An 11,298-nucleotide genomic window follows, 5' to 3' on the forward strand; every position below is an offset into this window, starting at 1 on the left:
CTAATGTCTACTCCTCTGTACATTTGGGATGGATTTTTCATAAGTTCTAACAGTGTAGATGAATGTTCTTCCTCCTTTTTTGGTGATGAAGCATTCATCTTTCTATCTCTGCCCTAAGGGTGATGAGCTCTGTGTTTCATTAATACTGTGTGGATTAATATTGTTATTATGGCTATTATTAATAACGATGATGATAATATGGCTTAATTTATAGCCAGCCAGAGAGCTTAGGGACCAGAGACTTTCTCATTTCCATCTTTTCATTTGCAAAAACTCAGACAGTCGGCAAAGCCACAGGAAGTATCTATCTGCACCTCGAGGAGGGGATCTGTCATGGCAGAATTATAAGCAATTAAAAAAAAACCCAACAACCCTTTAAAGTGCTCTGTGGATCAATAGAACATCCCCCCACACCATCATTATTCTTTTCAAAGCCATCAGAATTCTGCTCAGTCTCGCTTCAGTCACACATTGTGTGGTCACAACCTGCAGATGTTGCCAGCTATGTCTTTAAGAGAGTCTTTCATTCACACTCATATTGATTTTTAAAACATTTTTTGCCTATAGAAAGAATGACAAGCTGCCCTAGCATTTCTCTGTCCCAGTTCAGATCCATATTTTCCCTTGTTAACCAAAGGGCAGAGTTGATTAACTGGGTGGTGTAAGGAAAGTGGTTTTGATTATAAAAAAGCCCAGCACTTTTATTCCTGGGGTTGTCTGGAGACCCCAGCAGAGAGTGTGGAGAAAAGACTAGAGCCATTTCCGGAGACTGTTTGTCCCCAGGAAGGAATGACAACTCCCACATCCGGGGGAGGAGAACTGCAGCCAGTAGTCACATCAATGAAGAGATTGGGGACCTGGGAAGCCAAGGTGCTCAAAGAAATCCAAGGCTCAGGTGAACCAGTTACTGAGCTCATCAGGGAGGGGAGGGAGAGATGGGAAGGTTCACAGAAAAGGGCGACGAGAATCTGGAGAAGACGAGCGAACTTGAAAGGAGGAACAGGGTTTGTGGGATGAGGGATGCCAAGGGGAGCAGAGTCTGAAAGAGATCATGGGGAACAAAGGGGATACCAACTAGTCCTCCTCCTCTTGTGGGTCTAGGAAGAGAGAGGGGCAGCCAGCCTGGGACAGGGGCCAAGATGCCCAAGGCTTGGAGGAGAGGCTGAGTAAGCCCCAGTGACTAAAAGGACCACAAGAGGAAAAACTTTAGGATGGAGAAGGTTTGGTAGGAATAAGCAAGGCTACATGGGGCCCAGAGAAAGGGAATGACAGCAGGTTTGACAGGAAACTTGTTGATTCACCAACCAGAATTTGTGAAGTGCTTATTGTCCCAGGGCATTGGTCTGTTGGGGAGACCAAGGCCAAGGCAAAATTTACAGGGTGGGAGGAGAGGATCGGTGGCTAATACATGATCCTGATCAGCTAGTTCTAGGCTTTCCCCAAATATACAAATGACTTAGGAACCCTAGACCAGAGAAGGAGACAGGAGCTGTCCACTCTGATGGGTGGGAGCCTGGGGGGGGGGGCAGCTGTTGGAAGAGGTAGCCTCAGACTGGAGACAAGAAGTTAGAGCCACTTAAGAAGCCGATTCTATGAAGAGGATGGGAGGAGCTCAGGCCCAGATTCACATGTCAGTGAGAAAGTCATTGGCTCAGATAACTTTTGTGGAGTACCTACTATGTGCAAAGCACTAAGGAAACAAAGACAAAACACCAGGAGCTCACCTGTACCCCACCTCCAACAGGAAGGAGCTGGGCTTCCCTCCACTCCAGGATTCTCATCTGTTGGCTTACATGTACTGTTTTCCTGTGGGGGAAGGAGGGCTTGTTAACCATGATAGAAAGTTTCTAACCCTTTTTAGAATATAGACAGTAATTTTTGAATAAACATTTTTTACTCTCCATGTTCCCTCATATTCCTAATTGCTTTAAATCAAGCCTCTGGGGATGTGGGGTGCCCCCACTTTATGGGGGGAGGGAGAGGAAAGTGTTATTTTTAGAATTCCTAGGTCTTTATGCTATCCCTGTTTCAAGCACAGTTTTGTCAATCAATGTAATTTCTGCTAAAGGAAGAATACAACACTGCAGTGGGGTGGGCACTAAGTGGGGGACCCCTTCTGGGTTCTTGGTTCAGACCTTAACAAGGGTTGAAATCAAAGCCTCCCGCCCCAGTAATTTGGGAATCCACTGATGAAGGGCTAGGTGGCTCCTGAGAAGGAAGAATGGAAAGGAACAAAGCCATAGAAAGAGCTTTCCACTGTAATTTGTGCCTGGAATTAATCTCAGTTCCTTCTGAGATCTCTGAGACCCTTCACACAACCCAGCCAAGTGCATTAAGATGACCTTCTCAGCCAAGCCCAGTCAAGCTCTATCAGGATATTGGATCAGCCACTAGGAGCCTCACTGAGAGATGCATAACCACTAGTCAGTGATGATGGTGGGGGGTGAGAGGGAGTCATCCAGCAGAAGGGGAGGGTCTTGCAGGCCCCACCCTGTTTGTGGATCCCGAGGGACTGAGCAAGTGTTCCTGATATCTTTCCTTTCGTTAGCTCAACAAACATGGATTAAACACCTGCCTTTGACAGCATTAGCTGTGTGACCTTGAACAAATCCCTTAACATCTCTAAGCCTCAGTTTCCCCATATGTAAGGTGGGAGAAGTAGATTACACCTACCTCACAAGGCTCTCACGAGGCTCAAATAAAACAAGATTGGTAAAGTACTTTGCAATGTTAAACTAGTGTGAAAGCCTTAAGGTCTGTTCTCATTATGTTATGTCCTAGGGAGGGCAGAATCTTAGGATTTAGGGAGGGACATTAGAATGCAGAAGGTTAGAGTTCAGAAGCAAGTGAGAGACAATCATCTCATTTTACAAATGGGGAAACAGGTTCACACATGTTAGATGACTTGCCTGCCACATTAATGGTAAACACACTCTTGGTGAAGTGGTATACTGACCCAACTATTCTGGAGAGCAATTTGGAACTGTGCCCAAAGGGCTATAAAACTATTGATCCAGCAACACTGCTACTAGGTATAGAGCCAAAAAGAGATTGTTTAAAAAGGAAAGAAAAAGGACCCATATGTACAAAAATATTTATAGCAGATCTTTTAGTGGTGGCCAAGAATTGGAAATTGAGGGGATGCCCATCCATTGGGAAATGACTGAACAAGTTGTGGTATATGATTGTGATGGAATACGATTATGCTGTAAGAAATGACAAGCAGGACACTTTCAGAAAAGCCTGGGAAGACTTACATAAACTGATGTGAAGTGACAGTAACAGCAATATTGTTCAATGAAGAATTGTGAATGACTTAGCTCTTCTCAGCAATACAATGGTCCAGGGCAATTCCAAAGGACTAATGATGAAGCAGGCTATCCACCTCCAGAGAAAGAACTGATGGAGTCAGAATGCAGATTGGAGAATATTTCCTTCTTTATTTTTCTTGGGGTTTTTGGTCTGTTTTCTTTCACAACATGGCGAACATGGAAATATGTTTTGCATTATTGCCTATGTATAACCTATATCAAATTACTTGCCTTATCAATGAGGAGGGGGAAGGGGAAAGAGGGAAAGAATTTGGAATTCAGAACATTTCTAAAAATAAATGTTAAAAAAATTTTTACACAAATTCAGGGGAAAATAAAATATTAAATAACTTGTTGAAGAATGTAAAGGTAGTAAAGGGGATTGGGATTCAGGTCACATGACTCCAAATTCAAGACACTCTCCACTGAAAAGTACCACCCCCCTGGTACATTACACTGAGGATTCTTAGATGGGTTCGAGTTGGACAAGCTGTCCAAACAAGGCTTCTGCCCTCTCTGGGAGTAGAGTGGAAAAGAGCACTTGTTCTGAAGTCAAGGTCTTGGGATTCAAACCCTAGACTCACTGCTGATGTATAACCTTGCCCAAGTCTCTTCCCCTCTCTGAGCCTCAGTTTCCCTCCCTGTAGAAGAAGCAGTTTGAACTAGATCTGACCTCTCAGATCCCCTCCAGCTGTCAGTCTTGGACTGTCTATCCTTTCTGCTGAGAACAGAGCTGAGGAGTCCCCATCCCCAGCACAAGCAGAGGAGCAAGTGGCCAGAGGAAAGGGGAGCTCTCCACCTAAGCTCCAATAAGTCAGAGGTACTTTTTTCTCTCTTCACCTCTGGGAAGATTGTCAGCCCTAACAATGTGGCTTTGAGCTTCTGACAGATGCTAATGAATTGTTGTTTACATTTTTGATTTACTGCCTAAACAAAGATAAGACATGTTCTTGAAAACACACTGAAGGCACAATCCAAACACATCCATTAAGCCTGTCACAATAAACACGAGACAGCTTTCTTCTAACCTCACAACTGGCAGGCCTCATTTGCATATTAATGAGGAAGCTGGGATCGGGGCTGCACAAATTGCTAAGATCCTGGGAAGGGGTTGCTGCTGTGGCAGCAGCCGAGCAGCCCAGGGTGATGTAAATACCCCAAGTTAACACTTTTGCTGCCTCCATGCCTCACACTCATTGGCCAAGTCAGTCCCATGGTTATTGATTGGGTCCCTACTGTGGTAGGAACAGTGACCCCAGACTGGACCAACATTATCCTCTCTTAGCTAAGCCTAAGATCATTGGGTTTTGTCTAATCACTGGTGACCTGGGACACCTACAGTTACCAGGGAATCCTACTCTCCCCTTGAGATCCCAGCCTTTTCTGTGTGTGTGTGAGAGAGAGAGACACACACACACACACACATATATTTGTTGTTATTCTTCAGTCATTTCAGTTGTGTTTGACCCTCTGTGACCCTATTTGGGGTTTTCTTGGCAGAGATACTGGAGTGGTTGATGATTTCCTTCTCTGGCTCATTTCATAGATGAGAAAACTGAGGCAGAGTTCAGTGACTCACTCAAGGTCACCCAGCCAGGAAGTTTCTGAGGCCAGGTTTGTCACAGATACTTCTGGAGAGAAGAGAGAAGTCATCATTTAAAACAGAAATGGGCTCATTTACATTGGGGATATGCCTTTCATATAGAAAGATCCTTCAGATGATATCGACTCAAGGGGTGGCATGATGTATGAAGAAGATGAGACATAGGAAAGACCTGGGTTCTCTATCCTGCCTCTGCCCCTTAGAAGCTGTATGACCATTAGCAAGTCTCCTATCCCTGTGAGCTTCCCATTTCTCACATGTATGTAGCACCTGGGGCCTCCTTCCCTTTCACAAGGAGCCCCAGCAAGCTACCCCTATTTTGAGGTACTCTTTGGGCCCACATTCACACAAAACTTTGGCTTAAGAGCCCCCATCAGTGCGTTTACCAGACAACATAATTAATTTAAAACAAAGTATTTTAAGAAATACCATAATAAGAATAGTAACACAGTAGGCACTTAATAAATGCTTATTGACTGACTATGTGACCAGGAGTCCCTCATACCTCTGACACTGCATAGCTTCCCTGGGCTGACTTCATTCATCTGACCTGTTTACCACTGGTCTCAAGCAATGTCTAGTCTCTGCTACACATTGCTCTCAGCCAGTCTCACTCATATGGTGGCTCTTTACTGGTTTTCCTCTAGTCTCATGGTGATATGCTTCTGCTGGTCTTTTGACTGCTAAGCTTCTTTCTTTTACCAGCTTCTGGCCTTCAGGACTCTTCCTGGTCATCTCTTATAAATCCATCTGGCCCTAGAGAATTTTTTTCCTAGGGAGTTCATTAATGTCTTATTCAATTTCCTTTTCTGAGATAGGGTTATTTAAGTATTTTACTTCCTCTTCTGTTAATCTGGACAATTTATATTTTTGTAAATATTCATCCATCTTCCTGGTCTTCTCAATTCCTGTTTGGTCCTTTCAGGCAATCATTATAAAGCCTTTCCCTGATAAAGATGGACTTACAATTACTTAATCATCACTAAGACTATGAGCCACCATACCCAATTGAGGGTTGAAATCTAGGTATGATGTGCCCAAACTAAAAGAAAGCCTTATCTTTGGATATACTTACATATGCATAAGAACATGGATATATGGGGCGGCTAGGTGGCACAGTGAGTAAAGCGCTGGCCTGGAGTCAGGAGGACACGAGTTCAGTTCTGACCTCAGACACTTAACACCCACACACAAAAAAAAACTAGCCTTGTAACCTTGGGCAAGTTACTTCACCCCAATTGCCCTCCAAAAGGCAAAAAAAAAAAAAAAGAACATGGATATATTTTATATGCATACATATTTATATGTATGTATATATATGCATATTTTAAATATATACTTATTTCCTCTAGTTCAGAGAATCCATAAACTTTTCCAAAGCCTCTTTCTGACTTATTGTTAGAAAGTCCTTGTAAATCCCTCTTAATTCCCTTACAAGGCTATTAAAGACAATACTACCAAAGAAAGTTCACAGAACATAGAGGACCCAACCACCTTGGAAGCTTTTCCAGGTCCCTAAGACTCTTTGGTGTTAGCATTCAAATCATTCTGAGTAATCACAAAAACTAAGCTAAAAGGAGAAGACTCTTTGCCTTCCTGTCACTGGGCCACATCCTCGCTTTACTGTACATACATAGCCAGTAACAAGACTGAGATTGGGAACCATCCTCAATAGGAGATGAAGATAACAATACCCTACTTAAGGATTGTTTTGAGATTCAAGTACAATATTGAATATAACATTTTATCAAAATTAATCATTTATTGTGAAGATGTTTAATAGGAATACCTGTGTAGAGCAATCAGATTGCCTGCCATTTTAGGGAGGTCGGAGGGGAGGGAGGGGAGAAAATGTAAAACTTAGGAAAGTGAATGTTGAAAACTAAAAGTAAATAAATTAACTTCTAAATTTTTTAATTAATCATTTCTTCTATAGCCAGCTCTTAATTCTTTACATCCTGGGCTTGGGTCAGTGACACCCATTGTCCCAGCTAACATTTCAGAGGCACAACCCCTGGGCTAACTCGTTGTACTTACTGTGGCAGAAGCCATTACCTTTGAAAGAAATGCAGCATGAGGGGTCACGACCCATTAGAACTAAAGTCCCATGGGGAATGCTCAAAAGCCCAAGGGTCTTGTTATTCTGCTCCTGAAAGTATAGTTGCAAAACATATGAATGGTTTGTGATTCTGCCCCAGATATAGGAAGAGAAAAAAATCTCTGACAGTGCTGGGAAAGTGATTCTTTTCTGTGTGGCTCCCAAAGCTGCCCCTAAAGCTGGGGATATAAAGAAGCAAAAGACAGTTCCTGCCCTCAAGGAGCTCACAGTCTAATGGGAAACACAAGCAAATAAACTGGAGGTCAGCAGAAAGGATGGAACAGGAGAGGTGGCTTGAGAATCCTTAGCACAGAGATGGTCATTAAATCCACAAATGCTGATAAGTTCACACGTGGAGATGTATAGAGGGAGAAGAGCCGAGGGCCCAGGGCAGAACCTTGAAGGGCACCTATGATTAGAGGGCATGATCTGGAGGACCATCCAGCAAAGGAGACAGAGAAGGAGTGGTCAGAGAGGGAGGAGGAGAACCAGGAAGGGGGGAAGGGGAACATATCCTGAAAACCCAGAGAGGAGAGAATCAGGGAGAAGAGGGTGGCCCCTCCCCAGTGTCAAAGGCTGCCAGGGAGGTCATGGAGAATGAGAACTGAGGAAAGGCCACTGGGTTTGGTAGCTATAGGATCACTGGTAACTGGAGAGAGCTGTTTCACTAGAGAGATAAGGCCAGAAGCTAGATTTTAAGGGGTTAAGAATACAGTGAGAGGAGACAAAGTGGAGGCCCCTATTGCAGACAGCCTTTGTGAGGAGCTTAGCTATGAAGGGCATAAGAGAAACAGGACAATAGTTAGCAGGTAGAAGGTTCAAAAGAGGGGGCTTTGAAGATGGGGGAGATGGGCATGTTTGTAGGCAATAGGGAAGGAGGCAGCAGAGAGGGAAGGACTGAGGATAGGTGAGTGATGGGGATGACAGAATGATCCATCTGTTGGAGGAGATAAGGTGGAATGGCATGGCTTGAACAGGTCTTGGTAAGGAGTGAGGCCACCTCTTCATGTGAGATGGGGGAGAGGAGGAGATAGGGCAGATGGTGTCTGAGCAATAGGAGGTAAGGGGGGGTACCTCATAGTAAATGATAGAGTAAACCTCCATTTTTTCTGTAAAATGTGAAACCTGTTTCTCAGCTGAGAGATTGAGAGGAGGAATGAGAAGGCTGGGAAGAGCCCAGGTGGAGAGTGGGAGAAGGAGCTGATAAGGGAAGTGGGTAGGATTGCCATGCAGCAGCGAGGGCCCAGCCGAGACTGTGAAACACACGTTGGTACTGGACCAAGTCAGAAGGGTGGGATGCTTTTCTCCATCTTCATTCAGCAACACGTGTGTGAGCTAACTCCAGGGAGCATAGGGGCTCCCTCTACCCACACTGAGAACTCTGAGGTTCCTCCCTCCTTCTGTGCATCCCAGAGTCCTAGAAGCTGCCTCCAGCCTGAGATGCTGAGAGACTTGGCCAAGGTGACACAGTCAGTGAGTATCAGAGACGGGCCTTGAATCTTGCTTTTCCTGGCCTTCAGGTCATCTCTCTAATCCGCTACTCAACGGGGCCTCTCCTTCATGTACAAACACATACAAAGCAAGGGCAAAAGAATGGTTTCTGCTTCTTGTGGCCAAGGTCCTCATGTTCTTTGGAAGAGAATAAAGTGCCCAATTTGCTTTTATATCCGAAATAGGCTGACAAGTAATAATAATAATAATAATAATCAACATTTATTAAGTTCCTACTACATGCCAGATACTGTATTAAGCTCTTTACAATTATCTCATTTCACCCTCACACTCACACAACCCTGAGAGGTAGATGCTGTTATTATCCCCATTTTACAGATGAGGGAACTGAGGCAAACATGGTGAAGTAACTTGCCCAGAGTCACACAGCTAGGAAGTCTCTGAGGCCACATTTGAAGCCAGACCTCCCTGACACCAGGCCACACTCTCCTTAGAGCACAAGGTCTCCCTTGGGTGAGCCCCCTCTCTGCATGCATGTAGATAGGGCTGAAGCTTTGGTTGGACAGATCTTATGAGAAGAGCAGATTCACAGAAGCTTCCTTTAGGACCTGGAGACAGATAACGGCCACCTGATTGTTTAGATAGCTGCTGAATGCAGGGAGGGAGGAAGGGAAGGAGAGAGGAAGGGAGGGAGAGAGGAAGAGAGGGAGAGAGAAAGGAAGGAAGGAAGGAAGGAAGGAAGGAAGGAAGGAAGGAAGGAAGGAAGGAAGGAAGGAAGGAAGGAAGGAAGGAAGGAAGGAAGGAAGGAAGGGTAGAAGGGGAGGAAGGAGGGAGAGAGGGTGGAAGGAGACTACTTGGAGTTGACCTAACTATGCTCAGTGGAGGAAAAATGAAAAAATGGTAATTAATAGCCATCAAAAAGAAACTGCAAGTATCCCGATGTGGCTTGAATTAATTGATTGTTCTGGTAGTGATATATTGCTGGATTCTGTTCTAATCACCCGATGATTGTTTATTGCCTACTAAAGCAAATGAAATCATATCTATAAAGCACTTAATACTATGCCTGTTACACAGTGGGTGCTTAATAGATGCTTGCACTCTTTACTTTCTCTCATTCCTTTTTCTGTGACAGAACAAAACTATCTGCTCCATTACCAACTTATGTTTGTGCTCTGGCTACCTTCTTCTTCCCCCCACCCCCTTGTTGAGGAGAACCCTTAGCTTGCAACTCAAGATGGGACTGGTCTTTGGAGTCCAAGGTGGGGATGGAGGAAATCCTAGCACTGAGGAGCCCTATTTCCGCTTTGGAAAAGACATCACTCCAGAGTAATTAACTCAAGGCAAAGTTTAAGGGCAGGGAAAGGACAGAGACTATTCAAAGTCACCAGTTCCTGGGACCTCAGTCAATCAGTGCCTAGAAAGGCACGAAGGGCAGCTCGTACCAAGGCATGGGAAGGGAAAGGCGCTGAGTCCATTGGATGCTGGATGGAGAGTCCTAGGACCCTGGTTTGAATCCTGGCTCTGATACTTCCTCTGGAACTTCAGACAAGCCACTGTGTCTCCCTGTGCCTCAGTTTCCTCATCTGTAACATCATTGACCTCAGGGGTAATTTCTGGTTGGTCTAGATGACCTTTTAGGTTCTATCCAGCCCTGAACCTGATGGTCACTGAAACATTCCAATCCTTAGATATCAATGGATCTGGCATTAGGTATCTGTGAGCACTCCACCCAACAGTGCAGATCACAGCCCCTCCATGCTTTCTCATCCTCTGAAATTCTTTTCTAAGTCTTCCATAGGGGAATCAACCAACATATTCTGGGAGCCAATGGAGGATCTCTATTGCGGACCATGTTTGCCAAGCCAAGAAATGATGGTGCCTCTGGAAGAGAGAGCTGGGGTGGGGTCAGATGAAACTAGAGAGGGAGGGTCACATCCTTCTTAATGCATCAAGATTAGGAGAACTCTTCCCTGGGCCCTCTTTCTGTGGGTGAGGAAGCTGAGGTCCCTTCTATTATTCCTTCCCATCGGATCACCTGAGAATTTGTCTCCATGAGCTAATATCACCAAAAGTGGAAGCCACCTCTCCCAGCTCCCAAAGGCAACCTTTGGTAAGCCAAGGTAACTTACCCAAGATATCCCAGCTGGTTACGGGCAGGCCAGGACCAAACTCTAAGCGTTTTTCTCCACTGGAAACATCTTGATCATCTGCCTGGTCTCAAAAAAGGGGATGCAATTCTGATCTTCTTTGATCCCAAGCAGCTGGTGGGAAGAAAAAAAAGAAAGAAAAATGATTGCTCAGTGTCTCAATCATTAATAATCTAGGAAGGTGAGAAAAGGGGGCCCCCTAGACTCTCATCATTATTGAGTAACTACTGACCCTGAAAGACGAGCACATAGGGAGGTGGGCAAGGGTGGATCTGCCCAAGAACAGACGAAGCAAGAGAAACTCACATCAGTTGCCATCATTCCCGTGCTTTAGGATCCCATTGATCTGGGTGCTGTGGGGGTTCTGTCCAGCACCATTCATCTTCAACCCGCTGTCCACTGTGCCTTAGCAGGCTGCTTCTCAATTGTCATCGCCAAAAAGTCATCCACTTCAAGGTCAAATTTAAACTGTATGGTCATTTGTTAAGCACCAACTGTGTCCTGGGCAGTCTAACCAACCATGTGTTGGGAATAAAAAAAGCAGGAAAAACAAATCCCTGCCCTTCCGGGGCTCACCTGCTCCTTGGAGGTGGGGGCTTAGGGGTGGAGGAGAGGTGATGCATCAGGTATAGAGACAAGAATCGGGAAGGAGCCTCCCAGAGGCAGCGGCACCTGAAGTGGTTC

This window comes from Petaurus breviceps, unplaced genomic scaffold, assembly GCF_028583685.1.
Source record: "Petaurus breviceps papuanus isolate PSGF00001 unplaced genomic scaffold, PetGlider_PUasm1.0 490, whole genome shotgun sequence".
In the NCBI taxonomy this organism is placed as follows: Eukaryota; Metazoa; Chordata; class Mammalia; order Diprotodontia; family Petauridae; genus Petaurus; species Petaurus breviceps.